This window comes from Phalacrocorax carbo, chromosome 1, assembly GCF_963921805.1.
Source record: "Phalacrocorax carbo chromosome 1, bPhaCar2.1, whole genome shotgun sequence".
NCBI classification, from domain to species: domain Eukaryota; kingdom Metazoa; phylum Chordata; class Aves; order Suliformes; family Phalacrocoracidae; genus Phalacrocorax; species Phalacrocorax carbo.
In genome coordinates, this window is record NC_087513.1 from 185239800 (window position 1) to 185249796 (window position 9997).

The window sequence follows — 9997 nt, forward strand, 5'->3', positions numbered from 1 at the left end:
ATGTTTGGCTCAAGAGCTGAGAGTTTAAAATTTTTGAAGAATCTTTTGTTGTTTGTTATGGAGCAAATCCCAAATTTCTTGCTTAGAAGTCCAAGCTCCCTGCTGCTATGGGGCCCCATCTGAACATCTTGACTAAAAGGGAGCAGTGCCCTCCTGTGTGAATCCTTACCATTAACATTTCTACTCTCAGCTGTACTAATGACTGTGGCAGAAGTAATTTCACAGTGGACGAGGCAGATTGACCTCCTGGTCAGTCCTAGGAGGGCAGAGAGGACAAGGACGCTAAATATAGTGAAACTACTCCTTACTTACATGGCAGCCACCTAAGGCTCTGGGCAAGGCTGCGGTGCTGAGAAGAGGCAGAACACGAAGAGAAATGAACCAGTTATCTTGGGTTCTACTAGAAACACATCAACTGGGCCAAAGGAGATTTTTTGCACACTATCTATGGTATATTTTGCTCCAGTTTGCCCAATGGGAAGTTACCGAGCATCTTGAGTACTACTTCTTTTGGAGCAATAGAAATTTCTGGTATCCTTGATCCTACCTAGCTCTTGGGAAGAAGCTCAGACATATTAGTACCGGTACATCCCTTCAAGATTTGGAATGGTCAGTTGAATATCCTGTTATTACCAAGCTTCTCATAAGAAAATATTAAGGAGAAACTTCTAATCTGTGGATTTACAGTGGTTTTATTCTTTTCTGTGGGCAATGCCACTAGTAGACACAGTAATGCCATTAGCATAGCTCACAAGATGGGCAACTCTGCAGACACAGCACAAAGATTGAAGGGATCCTCTTCTAGATGTGTAAGATCTACAGGCCTGTAGGGCTGTGCCAAAATCCCAGGCCCTGAAAGCACCATCCTAAAATTTCAGAGTTGTGAGACACATACCAGAAACTCTCAAAGCTGAGGAAGGAGAGGGGGAGATTTCTAGGAGAAACCCAAAGAATGGAAATCCCATGGCTTTACCTAAGACGTGTTTGGGTGGAGTCTGCAGCTGAATTTGGGTCTGTCATAGGGCACCCCAAAACCACAGTATCCGCAATGAAAAAACAGCCCCTTTTCGTGAGTAACGGGATACAGAATCGGTTTGGGAGCTGTGCTTCAAGAGCTTGTGACCTTCATGCCTCTCAAAAGTCACAGCTGTCTACCCTTGGACACTGTAATGCCCTTTCATGCTTTTACACTGGTCCTGGCTGCTGTTAGAGGGCCCACCGTGTGAAGGGTGCACTCTTTTAAGGGATAGGAATGTCAGGATACATTTTTGTTCTAGCAATAAGCACACTATAAAAAATTTCTTCTGTAAGCAGCCAAACTTTCCAGCCATAGGTAAGGCCCTTTGTTTCAATAAAAATCAGTGTTGTTGCAAGAATGTTGTAATTACACTCTGAGTTACCCTTTTCACAAATCATCTGGTTTAATGAACAAAGCAAAACCAATTTTGACCATTTTGTTCTCAAATTCTGTCTGAGTACACAGTTTCTACAGACCATCTCAGGAAATTTTGGACTGTTTCCTACTTCCTGCCTTATCCGCTGCGGGAAGCAGCATTTTGATTCTTACATATTTATGAAGTGAGCAGAGGGAACAATTTGAAATTGCTCTAGCATTTTTTCTCCCGTTTGCAGATTGCAGTTTTCATAGGTGTGTTGTGAGTTGGAGAGTATTTAAAATTTTCAGCTTTGAGCATGGATCACAAGCAAATGTTTTGTGGAGGTCACTGTTTGTGTTTTAAATTTACTGACCAGCTGTGACTGATCAGGTTATTCCTTTGACTGGAGGAGTGTGAACTACCTTTCCCCATGTATAGCTGCCTGGGAACTGAAAGTGCGGTTATGGACACAAGTTCAAATTCCTCTTGATGGGGTAATAAGTGCCAACAAAAAATGAATAAAAGCTTGTAAAAACAGGAACATAAAGAGTAAAAACATTACCAAAGAGAGTGTGTTTAAATATTGAAGTGAACAATCCCAGATAATTTGGAGTGGAAAATTCACTTTGTTTGCAGAGTGTGCAACACCTCCCATAAAAACAGGAGGAGGATGGAGTGTTGTTAGCCAGAAGCCTAATGGTGGCCTGAGGACCTCACAGGAGAAGGGCAGTGCTGTGCTTTGTTCCTGTATGGGTTTGCAAAAGCACAAAGACTGCAGAATGCAAAGGGCCATTCCTTTCTCCCACCATGCAGAGCCTCATCTTAATGCAAGAAGTGGAAGCGAGCACTAGTAACACACTTCATCCAAAAAGGGTTGGGGGTAAAACATAGTCTGGTCAAACCTGGAGGGCAGCGTACACTCTCTTAAGGTACCCAAGCTTGCCCAGTGCTGTCTCCTAAAGGAGACACAGAGACTTGGTGTGACCCCCTTGGGTAGATGGTGCAAATATGGCATTAGTTTTACTAAATGGGGAAAAAAAGAACTATACTGGACCAAAGGACTGCAGCACTGGAACTACTTGGGAAATTGCTTCATACTGTTAATTTAATGAAAGAAAGTCCCTTTGTTTCCTATCACCTGAATGTCTAGATCAATGTTGAGCTTCTAATTCAATGTACTTCTTTGTCTGAGAGTACTCTGATGTTTCTTCCATTTTCTTGTTACTGTGTCCTCAGTATTCCTATCTGTTAAGGCAAATTGGACCAATTAGTCCTTCAGTGTCCCTGTACATGCCTGTTTTCACATTTTGGCCTGCAGAACTGACAGTAATAATTACAATATTTTATTCACAGTTGAGCATTGCCAGTGGTTCTGATATTTTCTTACCAGAAACCCTAGCACGTCTGTTATGTTTCCTTAACTTTTTCGAAGTGCTCATTTATTTTTCCAGCAAGTGATCACAAAGAAATCTCCCATAGCCTCTCTCTTGTTATTTCTTTCTTTAATGGTGTACATAGCAGTCTTCATTCTCCATTATCTAGTATTAATTTCTAAGGGTTTTTTTCAGTATATCTAGAATAAACAGATGTGATACTGGTTTTCACTGGTGATGCTGATGGTACAATTCAAGCCATTACACTGGGATCCAGACCTGGATTTTGAAGGATGCTTTGTGAGCTAGACCTGGAAAACCTCTAATTTCATCAGTCTATAGAGGGACATCTTCAAGAGGCCAAACTGTACTCTGTACCAATGACCATAGTTTCCTAATACAAGAAATTAATCCTGGATGAAAACAAGCATTAGTACTGGTGTGGAAGAATATGGTGGTAAAGATCGGTATAAGAAAGTCTCAACATGGGAAATATTTTGAGAGGGAGCACAGAATTATGGGCAGAAAATGTGAAACATAGCAATGAAGTTGAACATTTCCAGTATCTCAGAAGAGTTTGTTTTGTGCTTAAGAATATGCAGACAAGTCCAGGAAGAAAGATTATTGAAATTTAAAGGAAATCATGGGACATACAGATTTCTCTGCTCTTTGAATAGAGATGCCAACTCATTTGAATGCATATGCTTCCATCCATATTTTTATCACTTATTTACATGCATAGGCACACACTTTCAGCTATGCATCTGTGTTTAAAAATGCACACAAGAGCCACGTATGACTCTGAGCTTGGTTTTGTTTATATATATATCAATATATATATCAGGCCAGCCAGCCAAATAGCAATAATATTTCTCCTGCTTGCTCATTCTTGGATGTTTCATTGACATATTTATGCAGCTTCTATTTTCTTTTTAAAAGAAAACCCTATGAAATTATCTCCTAGGCTTTCATAAGGACACAAATCACCAAGCTTCTGAATTGTTGATTAATTCTATCCACTTCATGTTTGCAATTCTGGACTTCCATGAATGTGAGGCTATGCCATCATTCATTTGCCTTCAGCCTTCAGCAAAGGCACAACAGCTCCAGAATGAACTCTTAATTATGGTCAGCATTTTTGTCAACACCATCCAGAATAAAAGAAAAATTGACTATCAGCTTTTCATATTTATCTTGTAAAGATGACTTACTGTACTATCATACTAGGTTACCTAACAGAAACAGGAATAAAATAGGATGAGTTTTGCATATCTGTTTAATAATTTTCTTTAAAACAGCAAGCAGATCTCGAAACTGCTAGAAGAAAAGCAATGGAACTAACCAAAACAGGCTGTAACTTAAAACCTAAGTATATTCACAGGATTCATTACAGTCACATAGCCATGCAATTGTGATCTATGTGCTCTTTCTATCTGCTCTGTACCCAGTTATGCTGTGCTTTATATAGACTGAAAGACTACAAGTAAGGAGTTATATCCTGGATTGTGGGACAGCCTTTGTGCTATGCCTCCAACAACAGAACACACGCTTGTACCAACATCAGATTATACCAAGAGGTGTAAATCCAGCTGAGCTATCAAAGGAAGGATGAACCCAAAATAGAAAATAAATTAGTGGCCTAGCATAAATCTTCCCACTTCAGCACTAGTGCTGGATATAAATTTTCTGATGGAGAAAAAAGCTTTTCTGGGAAATCCCAGCATTTGAGCATGCAGTACTTTATCTGGAACATATCAGGGCTTGCTGACTTTTCAAAGAATACACAGATGATCGTTGCTCTATGACCAGGGAACCAAGGATGGGATTTACTCCCACCTTTATAGCCCTCCCTAATGGAGGATTAGAGAGAGACAGAGACAGACTAACCCTGAGTGAAAGGATCTCACACTGCACAGTGAAGGGACAAGAGGCAGCAGTTCGTTATATCAAGGGAAATTCTGATCGCATGAAAGGATTTTCTTTTCCCTCCCAGTGAGGGTGTTGCCCAGAAAGGCAATGATATCTCCAGGAATGGATATTTCAAAACTCAGCTGGACAAGGGCCTCAGCAACCTGATCTAACTTTGAAGTTAGTTCTGCTCTGAGTAGGGCTTTGGAGCTCCAGACTAGCCTAAATCATTCTGTGATACCTTGACTTCAGACAGAAGAAATACCAATATTTTCACTTGATTTAGTCAACCAAGAACTCCTTTATAGTCAATAGAGAGAAGCTGGGTGCTGCTTGTTTTCATCCTAAGCTATATAGGTCTGACAAGTTGCACCTAGAAGGGCCTGTTCCTTTCCACAGGCTACAAAAGGCATCTAAGCCAGCTGGCTCAGGTGTGGGCACCTACACAGCAGACAACTGCATTTAGATAAGAACAGCACCTATTTTACCTCCTGAGAAGATGTTTTGTCAATGGGGATCCAGAACTCACAGACTGCTTGGCCTCAGAGGAACTTGGTGGGATGTGGGAACCACAGAAGCCTTCAGTAGATGCTCAGTGAAACTCATATTCTCACTTACATATTCTGAACATTGATTTTTTTATATCTATATCATGATAGAACCTTAAGGGCTCTGCAAAGGTCCTGTTATTGAATGAATTAAACTAAAACTGATGTTTTCAAAATTTGAGTGAGCTGGTGCATCCTCTGAGGTGTTTCCAGTTTGGTTTTGGTCTCTTTAAAACAAAAAAAAAAGTTTTAGAGCAGAGTTCTCATGAAATTCTGCTTTTTGGAAAACTCACAGCACCCAGGTGAGGGTCGAATGCTGAAAACAGGTTCTTGAAGCTGTTATATTCCTATTTGAGTGAGATGATCACTATGTTAGTCCTGCTACCAGTTCTGCAAGAAAGGGAAACCGAGAATAAGCAATATTTGCATCACCGCAGTCAATTTGTGACCCTGACTGAGAACGTAATAGCTAATGTAGAAGGATCGCCCTGATCTGTGCATGGTTGAAAAAAGTCATTATGTTTAGAGAGATATTCCCAGTGTAGTGAAAAGAAGGATAGTGTGTAAGTCCCTTTACCTAATAGATACTATGCTGAATGTGTGACCTATACCTGTTACCTCTGAAATGCCATCTAGAGGGGCTTTCTTACCAAGCTGGTTGTGATGGGCAAGGTTATTTTCTGCAGCCAAGGGACAGCCTGCCAAGAGGGGGCAGAGTCCTTTTACTGCCTTTCCTCTGAACTCTGTTTTGACTCTGACAAGCGGAGACTCAGCTTTCACCAAGACAATGACAGGCATTTCTTGTCAGCACCTGGGAACAAAGCCATTAAGAACATTTTTTTCTAGGAGGTACCGGCATGTCTCCCACAACTGTACACACAGTTTTAATTAAGATGTGTTGTTTACTAACATCTTTCCGAGCCAGAACAGATGTTGCACTCCAGCGAAAAGCTCTTCCAAGATGACTGGAGAATTCAGTGACATATGGAAATTAATGGGATTTTTGTGGTCAAATTTATATCAGCATCGCTTGCCACGAGGAGGTCTTGATTCGTGAGTGCAGCCTTTGGGGCTATTTCACCACATCAGTCCAATGGCAATACTAAAAGTAATGATAAAACTACTTCTCTCAAGGTGCTTAGAAACATTAGTGACTATAAATAGCACTTCTGAGTGGTGAAAAAACACCTTTATGCCAATAAGTGAAGTCTCTTTCCCAGGTGAAGGGAAGTTAACTTGCTTGAAGTGTCAGAACAAGCTGGTAGGAGCAGCAGGAATCGTCTCAACTAGTATTTGAGCATGGGTGGACGCCAAACAGTGCACTTCCCACTGGTGGATGGGCTGAGACCTCAGCGAGATGCCGAGGCACGATGCTGTGCTGGGCTCTGTATCTTTTGCTCCCTACATGGTTAGCCTGCATGAGAAAACATACTCCTTAGCTCAGCCTGACAGGCTCTGTGTTGGTAGGACCAGCGCCAGCTGTGATCTAAAGGCTGGGGACTGCGTCAGCCTGGTGCTGAGCTCCGGCTCCCCCATCCCACCTGCTCCTCAGGGTGCATGCGCCCTGGATACGTGGGTTGGGGTCTCCCAGAGCACAGGTAGCATTGGCACGTGCGCACAACATACCGTGTGTGCCCAGATCTCGGGAAACCTGCCAAAATCAGGGAGAATTTGGCCTCTTCTCTGTGTGGACTCTGCACTGAAAGAGAAAACATTTTGTGGTATTAATAAGAACAGAGTTTGATCTGATGGTTCTGGAGCAGACAAATGTCAAACGTGTAAAACTAAAGGAACACTTGTTTTGAAGACAGATAAGCTGCAAAAATGATTTGGCTTTACTTTCCAGATCCTCCTACAAGCCCCCAGAATAGTTGGTGTGGTTTGCAGTTACACCACCCTGTTTCTGAGCATGTTTTCCTCTCTTTTGTGCTGGCAAAATAAAAATCCTTCCCTGCAACAAGAAAAAGAAGAGGCATCCTACATTTCCTGTGATTAATATCAAAAGGGGACTATATACAGGTACGACTGTTTTCACAGCTACATGCATCTCTGTCGTAGGATAAAGAGGGGTTTTGTAAATAGCCTGGTGTTCCTGTATTGACATTTCCTCCACGGGCAGCACTCCGGCTTTGTGTGGGTGCCTGGCACTTGCACACAGCTCTGCTCTGTTATGGAAAGCCAGGCATGCGTGAGCTGATTGCTGGAGACAAGCGAGGAAAAGGGGGACCTCGGCGAAGACGAGTCAGCTGGGGACAGGCAACACTGCCTCTTTTGTGCAGCGGTGTTAAGAGGAAGAGGGATGAGAGAGCGGTGCTTGTGTGGCATCCCCAGGACCCCCCCCTTGCTCCCCAAACCAGTGACAGCAAAAGGCAGACCTTCCAGAGCACGGCAAAACCGTGCAGCAGGAAAACGAAAGCCTTGGGATGAAATACAACTCCCATGCAATTGTGGAATACAAGTCCTGGGGAAGAAGGGGGGGAAAACGTCACACCATCGCTGCTATGGAAACCAAATCCTCCCCATCACAGGGAGGAGATCTGCCAAAATGCTGGCCAGCCTGGCTGCTGCTCACATCACAAGGCAAACCCCCCAGCTCCCCACCTCTCCATGCTCTCCTATGACCTGAACAGTTTTGAGGCCTTGCATACAGGAATGAAGGGTTACAAAGCTTCAGTGGTGTTCAGCTGACCTTCCTGGCAAAAATATTAAGGTGTTTGAGAAACGCCAGAGGCTTTCTAGCTATTATTTGCCCTTACAGGAATGCTCAGAATTTTTTGCTCCCCCCCCTGAATCAGATGGATTTTAAAAAAAAGGGGGTTTAGGGGGATCACCTGTGTTTCATGTCTCCCTCTGGGGCTTTTTCCACTGCCGAGGTTGGATGAGAGATACTGGCTGCAGAATTAATTTCGGAGTGGGGCTCCTGGGCATGAGTAATCTAGCGGAGGAAAACATGCTTCCTACCCATGTTATTTCTGCTGCGTCCATATCTGAGGAAATGAGATCAGGGTTTACTGGCGGAGGCAAGGGGGAGCGAGGATTGAGGAAGAGAAAGGAGAATAAAAAAGGTGGTAAGGGCTGAACAGACCTCTCATTAACTTCTCTTGGTCTCTGCCTGTGCCAAGCTGCAGGGTATGAAAATTCATTGCTTTCCAAGTCCTGGATATAGAAGTATCTTTGGTTTTGGTGTTTGTTTGTGGGTTGTTTTTTTTTTTAAATACAACAGCTGTGTTCATTACAGCGTGCGTGTTCACGGTAGTTTTGTATTCATCAGTTTTCTTATAGCAGAGGCATGTTGCTCAGTGGGTTACTGCAGACAGCAAGAGCTGGTAGCCATATATTTACTGCACTATCCATATAAAAACCCTGTGTTTCAGAGAAAGCTCTTAAACAGGCTAATCTGCAAGTATAGGTGAGGTAGAGGCTGTGACATAAAATGATCATGGCAGAGCTTGAGATGTCTGCTGGGAGGGAGTCCCGGTACCTGCTAGGATGAGGACAGGAATATCTGCTGAATTCCTCAGGAGGTGAAAAGACTTTCCCTATATTAGGAGCCAAAAAAGCCAGATACTGCACCAGTGGCATGGGGTATTACTGCAGACTAGGAAAACACATGAGGGAGGTACGTCTACCCTATTCTTTTATTATTTCCTTTGTATCCATAATTAGCTGCTGTTGGAAAGCCCGGGTATGTCAGACTTGCTATAGCTGAGTACAGCTATTCTGCTAGTCTGACACAGTTCCCTCTGTGAGGACTAGTCCTGTTGAACTAAACAGCACCAGTCATAGGTATATTATTATGAATTACCAGCAGTTATTTACAGGATTTTTACTTCAGTGAGGTTTACAGGGCTTCTGCATAGGTCTAACTCTTTGGGTATCAGCAGAGATAACCCATTTAGGTTGTTGTGAATGCCAGTACCAACCCTGCTTGCTGCTACCAAAGGTTTCTGGGGGCACACTGGCAGGCCTGCAGTGCATGTTATAAGGCTGCAGCATGTTTTAACCATGGCTAAAAGGAAAGAGACCTGGCTGGGTCCCAGGAGAGGGGCTGGAGCTGGGAGGAATTTCACTGGCCTAATGATCAGCATTTTCTTTGAAGGAGGGAGCAGGAAGAATGTGAAGCATTTGTCGTATCTGCATCGTTCTGTAACAAGCGATTCACCTCTCTTATGAGCCCATTTCAGTTACAGTAAAACTCCTGTGTGCCTCACTTAAATGATTTTCAGTGAAAGGTCAGGAGGGGGTGGGCACTGGAGCAGCTAATACAGCAATTGTACAATACCTGCTCTTAGATTCCTGGAGTTTTTTTCTGTATTAAAAATAAGAAGCTGTTTTTTACTCCGGGATTACTGAATGGCCTCTGATCCCATGATACCTAGAGGAGGTTGACAATTATTCTCCCTGGGTTCTCCCTGGAGCTATTTTCTTTGCTGGCGGGGAGGAAATCGTTCATGTTTCATTTGCGCTACTGTTGTTCCAGCTGCCAGAGCAGGAATGTTTGTCCGCCAGCCTGTGTCGGTGGCAGCGGCTCCCCTTCAGACCTGCCATCTGTTAGCGTTACTCCCGTTATCATCTGTGCGATGGCAGCGCCTAGATGGATGTCCCTCTGCGCTAGGCACTGCTCCAGCATGTCAGGAATGGCAGAGGGGGCCCAGTGGAGAAAGGAAAGGGGCTCAAGGGGCTGGAGAGGGGAACTAGTCTGCGCCAGTCTCCTAGGCAAGCTGGGAACAGGGCCTCGAATTGCCTCCTCCTGTCTCTGGCCCGCCCTGGTCTCTTGCTGAAATGCCTCCTG